This window comes from Pteropus alecto, unplaced genomic scaffold (assembly GCF_000325575.1).
Source record: "Pteropus alecto unplaced genomic scaffold, ASM32557v1 scaffold79, whole genome shotgun sequence".
Classification (NCBI taxonomy): domain Eukaryota; kingdom Metazoa; phylum Chordata; class Mammalia; order Chiroptera; family Pteropodidae; genus Pteropus; species Pteropus alecto.
Window position 1 is genome coordinate 15,904,729 of NW_006494612.1, and position 20,206 is coordinate 15,924,934.

The 20,206-nt window shown below is 35.3% G+C and overlaps 1 protein-coding gene across 3 annotated transcripts in view; it reads left to right on the plus strand.

Moving 5' to 3' along the window:
• NKAIN2 (sodium/potassium transporting ATPase interacting 2) overlaps positions 1 to 20,206 on the plus strand; it is an 829,945-nt gene that overhangs the window by 783,210 nt on the left and 26,529 nt on the right. The gene's annotated exons all lie outside the window — the stretch shown is intronic.

Here is a 20,206-nt window from a genome sequence, read left to right on the forward strand (position 1 = left end):
TGTGAGGTATAGGGGTTTGGTTTCCATTTGTCAGGATCACATTATCTTTTATTTTACCTGCCTCTGCATGTCATCATTTCAAAAGGTCATTGTGTAATTTACACATTTTAATTTTTTTCTTCTTTGTTTTTATTTCCCCCTTTTTATTTTTACTGCCTAAAGTCTGCCTTCTCTTGTTAACTGCTCTGTGACTCATTATCTCACCTCTTATCATTTGACTGTTTTAAGTCCAGCAAAGGCTGCTTAAAAGACTGTTAAACCTCCAGAGGACTGATCGGTATTCTTGCATTAGCTCGGTGATTCTTACTTGTTTCCTCTCTGATACCCTCATTAAGGCTTTCTTTCCAAGCGTATACTACATTATCCCTATTATGAAAATAATACCAAAAAAAAAAAAAAAATCCTCTTCAGGAGAACCATTAAATTGTGAAGAAAAGAGAACAATAGGAAATCTAGAAATGGCTCTTGTCACCATTTTAACAGCCACTGGTTACTTCAAGTTTCTGTTTTTAAAACTTTTCGGAACCCCCTGTGGCTCCTCTGAAAATCCTGACTCCATGGTCATCTTGCCAGTCCAACAGCCCTGGCTCCTAATTTAATCAAGAACTGAAAGAAAAACGATTATTGTCTAAGACAGTTTTTTCCCCTGTAATGCATTTCAGAGAACCTGTACTTTTGAAGAAGTTCAAAAATGTTATGATATGTTTTATCTAGTTTAGGCTATGTTTAAAATAGAGTTTGAAACTGTTTAGGAGGATTAAAGGGAATCATGCAAAAGGTGTAATATTTATTAAAGTGCCCATGACAGCAATCCCATTCTGAATATGTTCTGAACAAATAATTTGGTAATTTAACCAACATGTATGTTTTAATAGGATGTCTTTAATAGAAAAAAATTGAAGCTACCTGAAAATAATAAGAGATTGAGTGACATAATTTAATATATATAACCATTACAAAAAATTGAGAGTTCTGTTTATTTGAAAGATTTTTATGATATTTTGCTGAGGGAAAAAGAGTAAGTTTCAAACAGAATATATAATATGGTGTTATTTAACACTGTTGCAAAATTGTGGTTTTATATGTATTTTCTAGGTACATTTTACTAAATATATAAATGATAGGATAGACAACAGTATGTTAACAGAGATTAAGTAGCAGAATTATGAGTAATTTCTGTTTCTAGTTTTTATGTGAGCATAGCTTAATTTTGAACTCAGTAAAATTTAAATCCAATTTTAAAAAGGATTTGTCTCACAGAATAAGGACTCTAAAAAAGGAATGAGGAGGTGATATCTAATATAAGTTTTGAAGAAACAGAAAGTTTTCAAGAGGAAGAAATAGGAAGAGTTCTCAAGGTGAATACAATAGTTCCCTTTCAGGCAAAAGGAATAGAAGGGGCAAAGGCTGTTAGAAGTTGGGGGGATTTGTTAGAGAGAATGGCATTTACGAACAATGGCAAGTAGTTCAGTGTGGCTAGAACATACAGTACAATGGAAATAAAGTTGGTGTGACAGGCAGGAGGCAAATCTTGAAATACCACATATGCCAGGTGAAAGAGTTTGAATTTTGTTCTGAAGGAATGTGAAGGATTTAAAAAAAAAAAAAAAAAAGACTGACATGATAGGATTGCATTTTTAGAAAGATCACTCTGGTAGCTCTGTGGAAAATAAATTGGCAACCTATTACAGTAAACTGCAAGAAATGGCAGGATCCCAGACAAGAGCAGTGGTAATATGTTTGGAATAAAGAAAACCAAGTTTATAGATCCTTAGTAAGTAGAAACTTGAGACTGTAGGTTGGAGGCAAGAGCGCAAGTGTCAGTGATAACCTCTGGGACTTGGGCTAATACAATGGAATAACATTGCTATTCACTGAGACAGGGAGCAGGAAAGGAGGGCCAGAGTTAAGGACAAGAAGACTCAATGCTGAACAGGGTTAATCTGAGACACTCCCAGCTCATCCAAGTGATGATGTCCATGGGCATCTGCACATTAAAGTCTGTAGTATTGGAGGGACATTTGGGCAGCAGATGTGAATTTAGGAGTCTTCTTCCATTTGCAGCCAGATTTTTGAAGGATTAATCTATACTCACTCATCATATGACTTTCATTGCATAACCCAGAGCATTGAGGCTTCTATCTTCTCTCTGTAACACTGTTCTTATTAAAATTATATCCAATGCACATGATTATAGACTAGTGGTAACCAGAGAGTGGGGGTAGAGGAGGAGGGGGGAGGTAGACGGGGTAAAGGGGGTCAAATATAAGGGGCTAGGGGGAGGGTGAAGTGGGTAAAGGGGATCAAATATATGGTAGCTGAAAGAAACTGGACTTTGGGTGGTAAACACACAATAGAATATACAGATGTCAAATTATAATGTACACCTGAAAATTATATAATTGTATTAAACAATGTTACCCCAATAAACTTAATTTTTAAAAAGTTAAAAAAATAAAAAATGAAATAAAATAAAATTATATCCAATGGTATTTAGGATGCTAAGTCTATTCACAGTGCAAGTTGTGAAAATAAATACAGAAGTATGTGAAGTGAGAAATGAAGAGGGCTCAGGGAACAACTTTGAAATCACAATTATTTAATGTTCTGTTAAAGGAATAAGAACTAAGAAAAAAACTGAAATTTATCCATAGATAGGAGAAAAACCAGAAGATACTACTGTCACCAAGGGTAAGGGATGTGAGAATTTCAAGATGCTGTGGGTTTTTCAATAGTATTGGAACTGAAGCCATGCTCAGTAAAATAAGATCTGAATATTGTCCATGGACTTAGCATCCTGAAAGTCATCAGATATCTTAGTGAGAACAGTTTTAATATAGAAGAGAAAAGTGAAAACCTGATTGCTCCAGGTTGTGCAATGAAAGACATAACGAAGAGATGTGTAGAATAATCCTTCAAAAAATCTGGCTGCAAATGGGTTGAGGAAAGAGAGAGGCTGGTGTCGATGGAGAGCTTCTTAATACTTCACTGTTTTTTTGCTGAGGGGAAAAGAACAGTAGAGTAGGAACATTTAAGGGTAGAGGTGGAAGTAAAGGTAGTTAATGAAGAAAGGAAGCAGGTGGATGCAGCATCTAAATCATAGTAAAGGTATCAACTCTGATCCAGAGGATATAGACCTCACCCTGAGAAATAGAATCACAGACCTTCAAGATGGATAGGGATGGAGATAAATTTGAATGTGGAAGAAGTGTTGAGGGATTTTCTCAAGTAGCGTACCAGGATCAAATTACAATTTACATTCAGTTTCCCCAAAGGGACCAGACCTAGCAATTTCTATTCAGATTATTGGTGCCAAAGTAACCCAGATTAACCACACAATTAACTTTAGGAGTGGAATAAAAAGGACTTGTTCATGAATCAGATGAAATTACTATGGAAAACAATAGAGCAGAGTTAGAGGTATTGAGAGTGCCAAGGAAAGTGCAGTTTAAAATAGGGCCATCCAGATAAGCCTCATTGAGAAGGGGACATTTTGACAAAACCTGGAAGTATGGAAAAACTATGCAATTCCTACAAGCTGCCATTGTCCTGTTCAAATAATAGCAGGAGAACTCAAGGTGGCTAGAGAAGAGTGAGCAAGGGGAAAAAGAAGAAGGGATTAGGTTAGAGAGGTAGTGGAGGCAGATTATGTCACATTTGGGGTCTATTATAATAAATGGCCTTTATGCTGAGTAAACTGGAGAGTCAAGAGGATTTTGAACAAGGGAGCGACGTGATCTGACTTACATTCTTAAATGATCACTCTGGCTGCTATATTGCAAGTAAGTTATCTGTGGAAGGGAACAGTTGAAAATTGAGAAATGAGTTAGGAGTGTATGCAACAATCCAGATGAGAGAAATGAAAACCCAGACCTAGGCGACAGCAGTGGTTAAAAGTGGTCCATTTCTGAATACACTTGGAAGGCAAATTCTACAGTATTTCATGACAGATTGGTTCTATAGTGTGACAGAATAGGCTAGAACAAGTCTATGGGCTTTGGGATTTAATATCTGGAAGAATGGCGTTGTCATAACCTGAAAGAGAAAGGCTATGGGTACGCTCAGAGAGAAGAGCAAGGGTTTAGTTTGGGGCATAGTAGGTTCACGAGGTTTACTAAGACATCCAAGAGGAGAAGCCTGGTGGGCAGTTGGAAACACAAGTATGGAACTCGAGAGATACTGTCTAGGAATTTGATGATTATTCTCAAAAACAAACTTGTCAATTCTAAAGGGAGCAGAAGAGAAAGATTTTATTTTCTGACCCCTCAATCCTTGGTTCTCCTACTATACTTATTCAAGGGATCAGTCAATATTTGATAATCAAGTAATTCAAGCACATTCTTTACTACCATGAAAGAAAAATGCTTCATCTCTTCTAGCTACAAGATTTTGGAATATTAAGCATTCAGTGGATTGAATGGTAAAGGAAAGAGCAGGTATTCAGACAATTTTTGACACAGGCAAAAATGGAACTCAGAAGCGAGTTCTGCATCTGCCAGTTTTCCAGAAAACTAATTGGGCCAAGTCATTCTGAAACTTCCTGTGCAGCACTTTTGTGATGAAGCCAGGCTTTAATCTCCTCAAAGGAATTTCTATTTCCACCAGTTGGATTCAGGGTTTTACCTAAGATTTAAAAAAAAAAAAAAAACAACAAAACAAAACAAAACCTATATTGTAAATTGACTTCATCTCCAAACAATATATTTAAGTTCTAAATTATTTAGGAAACTTTGACCATAACATCATTTCTTGTTTGTTTAATTTTATTGTATTTTCACCCAAAATCTCTTTAAATAAGATATAGTCGTATACAGGTAAAACTTTGCAGTCTTTCGTCAGAAAATGTATCATATTTCCACATGAACATAAAGAGAACATTATCTATGAAGTGAAAAAAATGCCCATAACTTCAATCTTTCATTCAACTTCAGCAGTAACCTGCAATCTTAGGTATGATCACACTGTGTGGAACCAAAGTGTATCAGTCAGGATTATTGCACTAGGCAGCTTCAGGACCCTCTTGACACTGGTTTAATTAAAATAAAGACTTTTTTTTTCCTTTACTATCTTGAACACTTCTGTTCTTTTAGCGAGGTCAAGCTGCAAAAGTACCAATAGTATCCAAAGTGTCAGGGCCAAGGAACCAAAAAAGAAATTTGAAGTGGTCCAGCCTGGGAGGATTCTGTAATGTGAAAGTGGACTTGTGCCGGCTTCAATACTCCATTCCTTTTGACTGAGGCTACTATCTCTGGCCAAAAGAAAATTGAACCTATTCTTCCTGAGTCCATTTGCAGTTTGGTTTGGGGGAACTTTTGTTCTGAAACAATATGCAGAGGTCTCTGTTCACACTCAGTCCATTCTGTGAGAAATGATTAAACCTCATTTGCCTTGGTTGTTCATTAAGGCTCCACAGATGTCTTTACATAACTATAGACTTTATATTTCTACCCAATAGAATAGCATTGGATTTTCTCCAATAATGCCGGAGCTCTCGGGTTTACTGTACCCTACCCTCAATTTTTACTAAACGCACCATACTTGGGACTGACTTTATTGAGTGTGGAAAAAAGCAGCAATTCTAGGCTAGAAGAACTGAGAATAGAAAGTGGATTGTTTCAGCTCTCTTTTTCATCTGCTCTCCAGTCACTCAGAACTCCCTATGACAGTGGGAAAAGGAATCGTAATCACAAAAAGTTAGTGAAAAAGTGCACCATAATCCAGTTCTTTATTCCATCTTATTCAAATATTATGTTACGCGCGCTCATGTGTGTGTGTGTGTGTGTGTGTGTGTGTGTGTCTGTGTGTCTGTGTGTCTGTGTGTGTGTCCCTTGCCTCCCAAATATTATAAGCTCCTGAAGGTGGGACTATGCATCTTATTTCTATGATAGCATTGTATTCTTCTGAACTTCTAATTTAATATAGCTTAAACTATATTATTGTACATCTTAATTTTTATATCTTTCTACTATGGTATGTTTTCTAAGAAACAAAACTAGTTTATTGTTTTAATTTCTCCAACAATAGCTGAGTACCTAGCTTCAAATTATAGGCACTCTATATTGATAACTATTCATATATTTTTGTCAAGTGATTTTTTTCTCAGTTACTTTGCACTTAGGAAAATTAAAATTTCATTTTTTTCTACTTCTGGGTGTCTATATTTCATCTTTCTTGTAGGCATACAGGCTTAGGTATTCCATTAATTGTCACTAGTAAATAGAAATAATTGATGTAAGCCTGAAATGTTTACCTCTGCAAAATAAAATGTAATCAAAGAAATATATTATCATGCAATCAGATTTTTCAAAATTGCCTAATGATTTAAATATAAAAGAATTGATTATCCATAATTCAGATTTTAATAAATAAATAATGGTATGGCCCAGGAGGAAAGTTCTACTTTTTGGTATTATTTATGTTTAGTTTTCTAAACATCTTCAAGAGAGAATTTTTAGTTCATATGGTAGATATTCTAAAAAACCACAGTGCTGTTTGGGTTCTAGGCTGGGCTAGCAGCATAATGTAGTGGTTAAGAGCTAGCCAGCCTGGGTTTGAATCCATTGACTACTAACTAGCAGGTGACTTCAAATAAGTCATTACACTTCTCTGTGCTCCAAATTCTTCATATCTGTAAAGAGGACATAATTATTATACCAATGCCATAAATTGATTGTGAGGAGTAAAAGAATTTATGTATGTGCCTGACACAGAGTGACTACTAGATGAATGTTAATTATTATTATTATTCGCTAATACTCTCAGATTGAATTTCTAATACTCTCAGAGATGGGGAACAGTAGTGTCTACCTGCTTTTCAGGAAGCTGTGTAGACTGAATGTGGCATGTGACAGTGATAGTGAAGTTGCAAGCAGTTGAGAATCAGAAGAAAGGGATTTATTTAGAAAGAATCATGTGTAGTCACAACTTCTAGATGAGGACTTTGCAGTGAAGGGGAAAGTTATGTTTAGAAAAAGCATCTCTTAAACTGTCTTAATTTTAGAAAATTGATCTGCAGAAGGAGATCAGGGCTAATTTTAGAACTCAGTCAACCTTCATAAAAGATTGTGAAAATCAACAGAATGTCATCTCTTACTCAGTATTTCTTGCTCTCTTAAACCCACATTCATTCACGCACACGCACACACATACACACATGCACACACATGGGCACAGCAATGACATTCAGTAATAAGGTTTCAACAGTTTTGAAATCATTAAGGTAAAGTGAGGCGATAGATTGTCATGAAGCCTCACTTTTCTGCGAGAACAACTGAAAATGACAGCATCTATAAAGACAAGAAAAAAGCAGATGTCTTTCTTTCCCTCTGAGTTCTGATGTTGTGGCTGTGAACAGCATGCTCCTTTGCATCTTTTCAAATGTAATAAAAAAATATAACCAAATGGAGAACATATTCAGGAATTAGGAAGGGGAAGATACAAGTCAGCATCAATACTAATATGCTGAATTAAAAGAATGACAACTTGGTTCTTATAGCATCAGAATCACAATTTTTAAAAGAATGAAAAAAAAATTTAATCTCTGCATAGGATGCATTCTCAGCTGTCTTTTTCTCCCCTTATCACTACAAATTTTTCAAATTCTTTTGTTTTCTCTTCCCTTCTTGCTTCTTTTATGGGGTCATCAATGTTGTACTTCCCTTGATAATTTTTGATAACTGTATACAATGAGAAAAAATTCAATGCTATAATAATAAGAGGAAAAAAATAAACACAGATATCTGCATAGAATTAATTTGACATAAATATAGGAAAAGTAAGAGCTCAGATATATGAACAATATTTACTAATAAAGAATATGTAAATACTTTTAAAGAACTTTTAAAATTTTGGAGTAAGAAAATTTTAAACTCCATGTTTTTAAACTTCAATTTTAGAAGATGTTTCTATAAAAATCTCTAAATTAGCTGACAGTTCTCAACTCTACACTGTGAAAAGAAAAAAGAGAAAGCGAGAGAACCACTTAAGCAAATCACTATATATTGGGGACAAAAAAGAATTTAAAAACTGCTTTCCATCTTGTGGGGATGGCTGAATAGCCTGAGTCTGATGACTCTTTAGAGGGAAGGAGAATTATTATAGCATATGGTGTTTCTCCAAGAAGCTCAAACTGCATTCATAGTTATGATTTCGTTGATCTTCACGTTGATCTGTCACTATTTAATTGTGAAATCTTAAAGTATAATTATTTAAATGAATTAGCCTAGGATACAAGATTGAAACTAGCTGAAAATAGGAACCAATTAATCCTTGAATGCCTACTAAGTGTTCGGCATAATGATTATTCATTTGCCAGTGAAAGCCTTCTATCTACTGGGATCAACTCATTCTCTGAGACTAAAATAATTGTCAAAATTCCCATCCCATGTACAATGAATGTATTCTGCAGTATCACTGGAGAATTATTGGAGCCTTTCTTAACACCCTTAACTCCACTCTTTCATCTGAATCCTCAATTGCCTCTTTACATCTCATCCTGTACATTGTCACCTTGACTCCTTCAGTTCCCCAAAGTACTGCTCATATAAGAATGCGGGACAAACCTCTACTGAAGTTTAGAGTATAATGAGATGTTGGTAAGATGATTACATTGTAGAAATATAGCAAAAAAAATTAAAAATAAAAATAAAATTTGGATAATAGCAATACATTCTTGAAGAATCCATGGTTTATTCTCTCTGCTAATTATTTTCAGAGTTCCAGACCACTTCAATCCAGCCAGGATCCCACCCTGCATTGACCGAGAAATGAATATACATGTTCACAAAAAGATCTGGAGAAAATGTTTAGGGCAGCATTATTCGTAGTAGCCCAAACCTGGTGGCAACCTTAATGTCCTTCAACAGATAAATGGAAAAATAAATTATGGCATCATGGCAGACTTTTGCTGTAATGGCCATCCAATTATTCTAACACTAGGGTGATAGCAAAAATAATACAAACAGAAACTTGAAAATTTCAGCCAACTATTCTTGCTCTTGGAACCTGACACATCAATGTGAACAAGCCAGACTGCCCTGATAGATGAGTAAATATGTGAGACCACAAATATGTGGTTCATTTGTTCTCATCACCTCAACTAACAATCAGCCAACACTGAGGAAAAGAGCTGCCTAGATGATTGACAACAACCACAGATGCATGAGAAAAGTCAACCATCTCTAGCAAAAGAATTGCCCATCTGAACTCAGCACAAATTGCCAACCCACAGAACAATGGGCAAAAAATGAATGGTTGTTGTTTCAAACCCTAAATTTTGGGGTGGTTTGTTACATAGCAAAAGTTAACTAGTATATGAATATTCATATAATGGAATGCCAGTTGAAAATAAAACAGAATAAATTACCAATAGTACATACAATATCTTGAAGCACTCTCAAAAAGAGTGGTCGATGAAAGAAGACAGACACAAAACAGTATGATTCTATTTGTACAAAACAGTATGGTTCTATTTGTACAAATTTCAAGATCTAGCAAAACTGTTCTATGATTATTGACATCAGTACAGTTGCCTGTTGGATGTGGTGGGAATGGGAGGAATAGTGACAAGAAAGTGTCAAGAGGAAGCTTTCTGAGCTCATGGAAATATTCTTGGGCAGTCTTGAGAATGGTCATTTCCCAGTTTAAGAGTTAATATGAATTACAAAAAAAATGAATTAAGTTGTATAATATAGACATTTAACAGGGTGCTATATGAGCACAGAGCAAGGAGTACCTATCTGCGCCTTTTGGCATTTAAGAAATATTTCCCTGAAAAGTAGTCTTGAAGCAGCCCATGTTGCATGTAGGCACTCACTATATGGTGTTAAATTGTGTTTCTTATGTAGTGAAATGCCATATTCAAAAGCACGAAGGTATCGAACAGCATAGCACATATATTGAGAGGACTGTCCAAAGATTAACTAGAGAAAAGTAAAGGGGAGCCACAAGAGTTAGAGTTAGGATAGGATTGAACCAAATCACATATGCTCTTGAGTGCTTTGCTAACAGTTCTTTATCTCGTGAGCAAGGAGAGCCATTGACTAGATTTTCAGGCCCTTAGAACCATACCACCCCTATGACTATTCACCTAATGTCAGGCTCACCTTGCTCACCAGCAGAAAACCGAAGGTAATTAGCGGCTCAACAATATATGTCTAATATTAGAAGCCCACTCCGATGGGTAGAGCATACATAAACAATTCAGCGGAGGACTATAAAATCATGATGAGTTGGAACCACTGAAAGAGAACTGAAATGGTAATTAAATGAGAGTGGGGAACACTCCAATTCTCCTATGTACTCCAGGTTTCCCTCCAGCGGCATTAAACTCCTCTGTGGTTTGGTAGCTGAACAAGTTTGTTTGTTTTTTGCTGATTTCCAAGATCTGTTAATCCAAAGCTCCATACTCTCCTCAGTATCCAAATTACTGACTTGGAAAACTAGGTGAACTTAATTTTAGGAATATTATCTGAATGTGAATTCACACTGATTGTTAAAATCTTATAATCCCTTCATTTGAGAGTGTTGTCAGGTTTGCCTGTTGGATAAGTTAATAATACTGTGTAAGAGTGAAAAATAGAGGATTTCAGGTTCATAGACAAGATTCAAGTCTTCTCCTGACTGTATCTTAATCTTGGGGCACCACTTAATTTCACTAAACCTGTTTTCTCATTTATGAATAACGGATTATGATAAAAATTCTCTTTTTTGTTCTGGAAAGAATAGATAAAACAATAGTTGTAAAGATATTAGCATATGCTCAGAAAATAGTGGACACTCCAACAATGCTAGCTATTACCTTGAATATTAGTCACTAATCACTAGCTTTTCTTTGTCTACCTCCCAGCAGTTATCAAGATGTGAAGGGTTAGTTTGGTAGTTGGTTGTTTTGAGGTTTAAACATTGGAAAGTAAAACATATAAATGTGGTCGCAGCTTTTCCTAGTTTATATATTCCCAAGTGGTAATAATTGTTACCAGTAATTAATTAAGTCCCTTCATTATAAAGTAGTTGACACAGTGTCTTTCACCCTCATATTGACTATAAGTTATGTGGACAAAAGATAATTTAGGATTTATGTTGAAAACAGGGTAACTCAAATAGAAAAGAAGAAAGAGTTCATGAAGAATACTAGTCATAGCCAAGTTCTGACTCCAAAGTTATTCAGTCCAATTAGTTTATACTACTACACAAAGATTGAGTCGATGAGCCTTTTAAGTGACACTTTGACTCAGTTTTGAGCCTTTTAAAATTGCTTTGAGAAAAAATCGGTCTTCAAATTTGTGTCTTCCTCAATTCATATCTTATTCCTCTTGGGAATTCTTCTGTTACTACCTTCCCTCCCATTCATCTTCCTCTGCCATATATTGCAGCAAGGGCTTTGCTTCAGAAGTAAGCTTCATTGAATGCTACGTAAAATACTTTTTCATAGAACATAAAACTTATTATCACAGATGTCATGATAAAGAGACCAAATACTATAAGTTTCCCATTTACCTATATTTTTAAAACCCTAATAATACATCTAAATTTTACTATAAAGTTCTGAAGCAACTTTTCTCTCTAACTATAGAGACATCCCAGCTGGCTATCCAAAAACATCCATAAGCCCAGCAAAGAGTTGGAGGTCGACATGTTGTTTGCCTAATGAGATTTATGATTCTCAGCTGTATTTCTTGACTCAGACCCCATTTCTGTAAAGAAGTCAACTTTTAGTCAAGAAGATAACTGGTCAATTCCAAAAAGGTCTCTAGTGGAACCTTGTCTACTTAGCATCCTCGCACGAAACTGAAGGAATGATTGCTGCCTAAACAGAGACCTTGTGCCTACATGTATTCATCTGTGCTATTCTAGGGATCCTAGAAGGCTCTAGATTCCCCTAGAAATGTGAACAAGACAATCTTGGAAACAGAAGATAATGTCTTATTCACCATACCCAAAGTAGATATAGCAAGCTTTCAACCCAAAGTATCAAATGGCTTGCTATATTTCATCACAATTACTTTAACATGGAATACAGGATATTTATTTATCTAACATAGGTAGAGCTGTTCACTTTGTCCTGCGACCAAAGCTAATTTAACAGATTATTTATACAGAAAACATCTGAATGGGACTCATGATTTCTAAATTTCAATTTTAAGCAATGATAATTTATTCATTTCTTATAATATTTAAAATTTCTGAGGTGAAATGGTCACAGAGGTCATCTGGTTTTCAGTGATGTTCCCAGGAAGCAATCAACCATCAGTTTGCATAAGGAATTCTCCATCTTCACTGTTGCCATTATCATCATCATAATGATCATCATCATTGCAATGATTATTGAGAACCTTCTATGAGCCGGGAAGTTTCTTCATCACATCTCATTCATCTCTCTTCACAGTGTGGTTACAATTACATTTACATGTTTCCCTTTAGCTGTGGTACCAGCACTGAACAATCGCAGCATTTTGACCAACAAGACAGAAGCAAAGTGGGGCTATTCACCTCGCTTGTACTAGAAACAGTAATTCTTGTCACATAACCTAGGACCACACTGCTTGTTTAGGCATCCTCTACATATTAAAAATTTGATCATCAGATCACTGTTGTCCTTCTTCAAGAAGTTTAAAATATCATACACAAGAAGACTTACGGTGAGACACCTAAAGCTTGCCATTGAAACTACCCTCCAATTCTATACTGATCTCTTCATCATTTCTCTCTTCAGGATCCAGGTCTTTAAGCAGATATAGATCTAGTGTATAGTCTCCATGCATATTTTATACAAATGCATATTTTTGTGATATCATCTCATTTATGATTTCTTGAAATATGGTATTATAATACATACTGCAGGATAAGATACATTATATATTCTACATTTTTCCTTATCTTCTAAACTAGCACCACTGGGGGGGGGGAATATATAGTTTTAGCATCTTTTTTTAATATTAGTTATTTTTGCAACTAGTATTTCAATACAATTCTCCTATTCTCTCCAGAAGAATCTGGCCTTATATTCCCATTGTCATCTTTGGAACAGCCTGCTCCCTCCAATGAAATACACTGAAATTTTTAGCCATGTCAGTTAATGTCAACATACTTAAAATGGACTAATTTATTTTTCATATGTATTATTTGTACAATTAATTTTGCTCTAGTTTTTCTATTACCTCTGAGCGAAACTATTCTATTTGTATCATTTTCTCACAAAGGAATTATGTACTTATTTTGTTGAAAATTTCTGGCCAGCAGTATTGATTCCTTTACATTTTACAGAACATTTTTAAATTGCACTTTCTTTCACAAATGCTTCATCATATAAATGTCTAATCACTATGTTGTATACCTGAAACTAAGATAATACTATACAACTATAATTAAAACAGAAAAAAAAAAATTAAATAAATAAATAAATGAGGGTCCCTATTATATGTGACATATATATATAAATTTAGTTTTACTCCTAAAATAGTAGGATGTTGTTGAAAGCTTGCTTTTCACATTTTCCATTTTTAATTGAGATGTAATTCACATATAACATTGTATTAGTTTTAGGTGTACAACATAATACCAATTATTTTCAATGAACAGTTTGGTTAAGAACTTCCGTTATGGCTCTAACCTCAAAACCGAAGATTTTGGAACAGTTCTATTGCACTAGATTAGCCTTTTTTTTTTTTATCATTTCCCAACTGCCATATGTATAGAATGGTTGAACTACTGCTCTCAATGCAGTTTTTAAAACTAATCTGATATTTAAACACTGAGAGAGGTATTAGCCATGATGACATTTGAATTTTATTAGTTCTTTTTCATCCTGCCTCAATATCTTCTGCTCTGCCAACTTTACTAAAACATTAGACTCATTTGAACTCAGGTAACTTTCTAGTAAGTTTACCCTGAAGAAATCTACCGGTTTCCAGAGGCTGATTTATAATAGGAATTATTGGTTAAGCCAGCATTGGCATTTGGATCAGTCCATTTCCTAGCCTTAAGTAGATAATACAAGTTTGTGTGTGTGTCTACTTTTATTTAATCTTTTTAAAAGTGTTTAATACAGTCATGCTTGATGATGCAGCACAGTACCTAAAGGCTGGTATTAAGATATGTTTCTGATCCTCTGAAAAACTTTTCTGACTCAGTAGGCTGTGAACGTTCACAATAGCCCTAAAGGCAATCCTCCATGAGTTATTGTAGGTTGATAACTGCACCTGGATTATTTGTAGCAAAGATAATTTGCAACATGCTCCCTAACAGTCCAGCCAGTGGAATAGTATGAGATAAGAATCAGCTGGTGGACAACAGAGATGATATACCAGTCCACATTGAAAAAAATTCATAAAAAGACCTTCATTAATAACATTGATGTAATCATACTGAAATCTTTTACTGAAGCAATCTCAAGTTATATAAATGGAATAAGATGCAAAACAGCAAGTAAGATATTTGCACTGAAAAAGTATATTCAGTGAGGACATAATCTCCTTCTGTTCAAATTCATATTACAAAAGACATGGGTTTATTGCATCTGAATTAGGAATTCAGAACAAAAATAAATGATTTGATTTAAATGACTCATAGAACTAATTTGAGAATGAGATAATTGCAGATAAAAAATAGTGTTTGCCTGCCCCAATCTCCACTCACAGTCAAAAAAAAAAGTGTTGAATAATGATTTTACATTATATCAGCATCAAAAACTATAGTGGACTTCTACTTGGCTTAAGGGCTCAAAATTAAAATGTGTCTTTGTACTTAAGAAAACTATATCCACCTTGTTTACATACATTTGAAAATAATTAAATTATAATACAAAAGTTTTTCAATATAAATAATAGTACCCTCAAATGTATTATTTTTAAAATGAAGTTATCTGAGATAATTGCAGATTGGAAACAATTGTAGAAAATAATACATAAAGATCTCAAGTACCCTGTACCCAGTTACCCCCAGTGGAAACATCTTGCAAAACTAAGGATAGTGTCAATATCAGGATACTGACATTGATGCAGTCAAGGTGCAGAACAGTTCCATCACCAACACAAGGGTCCCTTGTGTTGCCTTTTTTATGGTCACATCCACTTCTTTGTGACCCCCACCCTCCTTTGCTCCTGGCAACCACTAATCTGTTCTTTATCTTCAATTTTGTCATGGCAAGAATGTTATATAAATGGAAGCATTGCAGTATATAACTTTTGGAGATTGGCTTTTTTCCACTTAGCATAATTCTATGGAAATTCATGCAGGTCATGGCATGTATCAATAGTCCTTTCCTTTTATTGCTAAATTGGATTCCATGATATGGATATACCACTGTTTGTTAATCATTCACCCACTGGAGGACATCTGGGTTATGTCTAGCTTTTTGCTATTATGGACAAAGCTGCTATAAACATTCGTATACATGTTTTTGTGTGACCATGTCTTTACTTCTCTGAGATAAATGACCAGCAGTGCTATTGCTGGATCTTATTGTACTTGTATGTTTAGTTTTTAAGAAACCTCTAAACTGATTTTCCGAGTTTTACTCTTTCTGCTTTCAAAATTTATGTTTCTGGTTTTTCAGATTTTGACTATCATGAATCTTAGTGTGAATTCCTTAGGGTTTATCTTGTTCGAGCTTCACTCAACTTCTTGAATGTATGTAAGTTTAGGTCTTCTGCTAAATTTGGGAAGTTTTCATTTCCTTCCAGTACTTTTTCAGTCCTGCTTTCTTTTTCCTTTCCTTTCAGTACTCCAATGACACAAATGTTAGATATTTTATTATAGTCTCATGGATCCCGGAGGATCTGTGTTTAACTTTTTTTAATCTATTTTTTTTCTTTTTTGTCCTCTTGGGTTATTTCCATTGTTCTCTTTATAAGTTCACTGATTCTTTCCTCTGTCTCTTTCATTCTGCAACTTGGTTTGGTTTGGTTTGGTTTGGTTTGGTTTGGTTATTGCATTTTATTTTCAGTTCTAAATTTTCAATTTGGTTCTTTATATCTTCTATTTCTTTGCTGAGATTATTTTTTATTAATTTTATGTGTGTTTGTAATTGCTTATTGAAGCATTTTTATGATAGCTACTTTACAATATTTAAGACAATTCTAACATCTCTGTCATTTAGCTCTCTGTGTTAGCTTCCATTGATTATCTTTTTTCATTCAGGTTGAGATCCTCATTGTTAATGATATGATGAGTGATTCTAAATTAAAACATGGACATTTTGGGAATTATGTTATGAAACTCTAGGTCTTTCATAAGCCTTCTGTTTTAGCTGGCTTCCTCTGATACCACGTTGACAGAGGAAGAAGGGATGTTGACTCATTACTGTCAAGTGGGGGTTAAAAGTCCAGATACCCACTCAGACTCTATTGAAACCAGAAGAAGGAAGGATTTCTCATTAAGGCCAGGAAGCAGTAGAAGTTTCTGCTTCCTACTCAGCCTTCATGTCTAGGAGGAGCAGAAGGTCCTTGTTATTGTTTCCAGGTGGCTTCATCTGACACCACAGGGGCAGGAGATTGGCCTCGTTACTATGCAGCATTGGTGAAAGTTCTAATTTTCTTCTAGACTCCCTCTTACACCACTCCAGTTGGGAAAAGGAGCGGTACTTCCTTACTACAGAGTGAGGCTAGATGTCTAAATTCTCAGTGTGGTCTCTACCAACATTAAGGAAGAGGACTTCCTTCTTCCTGTCAGGAATGAGAGTTTGGGATCCCTGTCTGACTTCTCAGACACCTCAGCCTGGCCGGGGGGAAAGTCTTGGCTCCCCATTCTTTGCTACTATGGTTGGAGAGTAGGGCGACAGGATCTTTGTTTGTTTGCTTTTTCTGTGGTGCTGTCAGAGGAAGAGCTATTATTGTCTTAATTTTTATTTTTTTTATTTTTTTGTCTTGCTAAACTGTAGCCTTCCTAGTCCTTTGGCTGGAGAGAATAGGCTTTTGTTGGGGCTTTATTGTCTATATTCATTGGCATTTCTGGATAATGCGCTTCTTTAGCTCCAAGCCTGGTATATATGAGGCAACAGAAAATGAGAGTACTCATTCCCATGTTCTTCCTTGAGTCCCAAGATTTCTAGCCAGACTATCTTCCTTCTACCTTTCATAGTCTTCCTGATTATTGCATATATATTGTCCAGGGGTTTAATTTTACGTATTGGGAGGGTGATGGAAAAGTATATCTACTCCAACTTCCTGGAAACAGAAGTCCAAAAGATAGTATTTTAAACACTAAGATTGTTACACTTTAAATTACTACAATTGAATCTTTTTAACTTACCAAAAGTCTTTGATTTCCTCTTATCTATTAGCTTATAAGTGAATTTCTGGGATATACCACCATAATTTGGTTTGTACATATAAAAAAGAATTTTAATCTGATTTAGTTATAGAGAGAAAATACAATTTCCTTTCAACCAGTAATGATATTAAGATAATAAGTAATTCCCTATCAGATGAATTAGAAGTGAACAAATCATATTAGATGTATCAAGGTGAAAAGATGAATAAAAATAAACAGATTTAGGTTCAGCTCTGAATGCCAAACACTAAGACAACTAGAATATTTTGAGTTTTTTACAAGTGAATAATTGTATATTTGCCTATAATAGTATTACTGGTCTTTCATTGTCATTCTAGCCATCTATACATAAAGAACAAAATAAAATAATTATATTTTTAATTCCAGATACTCACATCTACTATGACAATATAAGTCACTAGTCCCTGCTCGGGCACCATTCACCCCCTCACATTGCCCAGCCTCCTCTGAACAGGGGCCATTTGCTCCCCCTGAGTATAATATACATCTTTCCAAAGACTTTTGGAGTTCTGCGTGGAAGATGTTCTCTCCTTCTCCCTCATTGTTTCCTCTCTAATCTTTTTCATTTCTCAATGTTTATCTCCAAAGTGACAGCCTACAACTCACCCTGGGCATGAATTGCCAATTCTTGGGCGAGACAGTACTTTAATTCAGTTTTAATGGATGAGTTAGAATTACTCAAAGGTGCAAGGCTGAGTAGGGAGAGAAAAGAGGAAGAGTAGGGCATTTGCATGCTTTGTTGGCAAAATGGGTCGAGTTAAAGAAGGAGGAAAATCACGTGATATATTTCAGCAAACCACAACAGCTTACTACTAATGTCAATTCTGAGACTAGCAGTGGTAGAAAATGAGGGTAGAAAGGGAGCTAAATATCACTTTAGGAAAGATTTGTACTTCATGAAAAATTTTGTACTTTTTAGTAGTCACTTAATAGACATTCAAATTTTTTGTCACTTAGGAGACATTCAGTTTTCTTCCTTCTTTCTGTCATTCATCTTAATCTACTTCAAATTACAATTATATGTGTACTTATGCTCTAAGATTGCAAATTTTTTCAGGATAGGATTGTATCTAAAACAGTAGCTCTAACTGGGGCAATTTTGCCCTTTAAAGGACATTTGCAATGTCGGCTGACATTTTTTGATTGCCTCAATCGTTGACTGTCTTGATGGTAAGATGTTACTAGTTAAACATCCTAAAATGCACAACAGACCCCACAAAAAAAAAAAAAAAAAAGATTGCTCAATCCAAAATGTCAACGGTGCCAAGGTTGAGAAACTCTGACTTAATCTTTGCAACCCAACTAGCAATTAGCAGAGTTGCACATTATAGGAGGCATTCAGTCGTCAGAAATGATTCGAAACCCATTTTCTGTAGGTAAATTTTATAAACTGCTATGAGGGAATAAAAATTAAATTAGAAATTTATATGGTGTAGGAAAATTAGAAGATAACAGAAGCTTATGAATCTTGATTAATTTTGGGGAAACAAATTTTCATGTGTATTTAGAAGTGACCAATTTAAAAGCTGAAGTTCTTTTAATCAGCAAGCTTTGGTAATGAAATGCAGCAGGATTTACTTTTACATCAAAGGAGCTCCCCTGATAGTTAAAAGAATGCAACCAAAGACAATGAAAAGATCACTGGTAAGCAGAATCCAGTGCCTTGGCTGCATTCTGGGAGAGTAGTGCGGTTAATAATCTAGAATCCAATGACACCCCAATGAGAAATGTAAACTTATTGGCCCTGAATCTCAGAATTTATTAATGCTCTTTACCTAGATTTTTATTTCCAAAGTAATGAAGTGATGAGTACGAATCAAAAGAAAAGTTTGCGATTGGGTAAAAAAAAAATTGCTTTACAGAAATTTAAGTAACAAGTATTTAAAACTGAAAAGAAGAGATGGACTATTGATAAATCTATAGCATCTAGCCATGGATGGTAAGGGCTTCATGTGGAGGAAGGAGAGAAACTATAAACCTTACTCCAAGGGATTTAAGCAAACCCATTGCCTCTTTACCTAGCCACAGCCAGATCCAAGTACATGACAGTGTACCCATGGGAAGGACTGGGTCACTCAGTGATTAGAGCAATTTCATTGGTCCTGGTACATGAAAGAGTAAGAAGTGTTAGTAGTCTGTTTTTCCAGTACCCATGAAGATGCTCAAGTCACCATGTCATTTTGTTTAGTCCAATCAAAATCTTTGCTAAAGCCAAATAGGAGACACTGGTTTTTAATAGTACCCTGTAGTCTAAGAATCCTGATGATTCTATTATATAAAGAAAAGTTCTTACTAGCACTATTTTGTTGCCAATAGCAACATATAATTCAAAAAGAAAAATGTTGATTTGATGATTTTTCTAAGATACATATGTTTTAAAAAGAAAACTAATCCTGCTAATACAGCATCAGTTATGCCTTTATTTAATGTTGTATTATGTGTATTGGTTCAGATACTACATTTGAGGGTGAGAGGGGAGGGGGTACACATTCTCTCTCATCCGGGAACTGACAACAAAAGCTCTCGAAGAACATGTTTCACAGGTCCTCTTCCCCACCCATTCCTTCACTGAGCAGGGTCATGACTTCTATGCCAGGATAACCACTGTTTCATCCCATTCCAGTTCTCTTAGAAGAGAGCTAGAATCTGCTAGGACATGCTTTCTCCCTCAAACCCAAATTTGAGCTTTTCTAAAGTTCCTTTTAACTAACCCCCCACCCCCACCCTTTATCTCATAATAGTTCTGTCTCATTAAACACCGATCCGTGTCCCCTCTGACTTAAAATGTTCCACTCTTGCCTTCCGGAAGGATCGCTGTTAGCTAATGAAAAACAGTTTCATTAGGCTTATCACGGCAGCTGCTTTCTGCCTTGTTTCTTGGCTTCCCGGTGGAAGGCCTTTTCTAACCGTCTCTTCC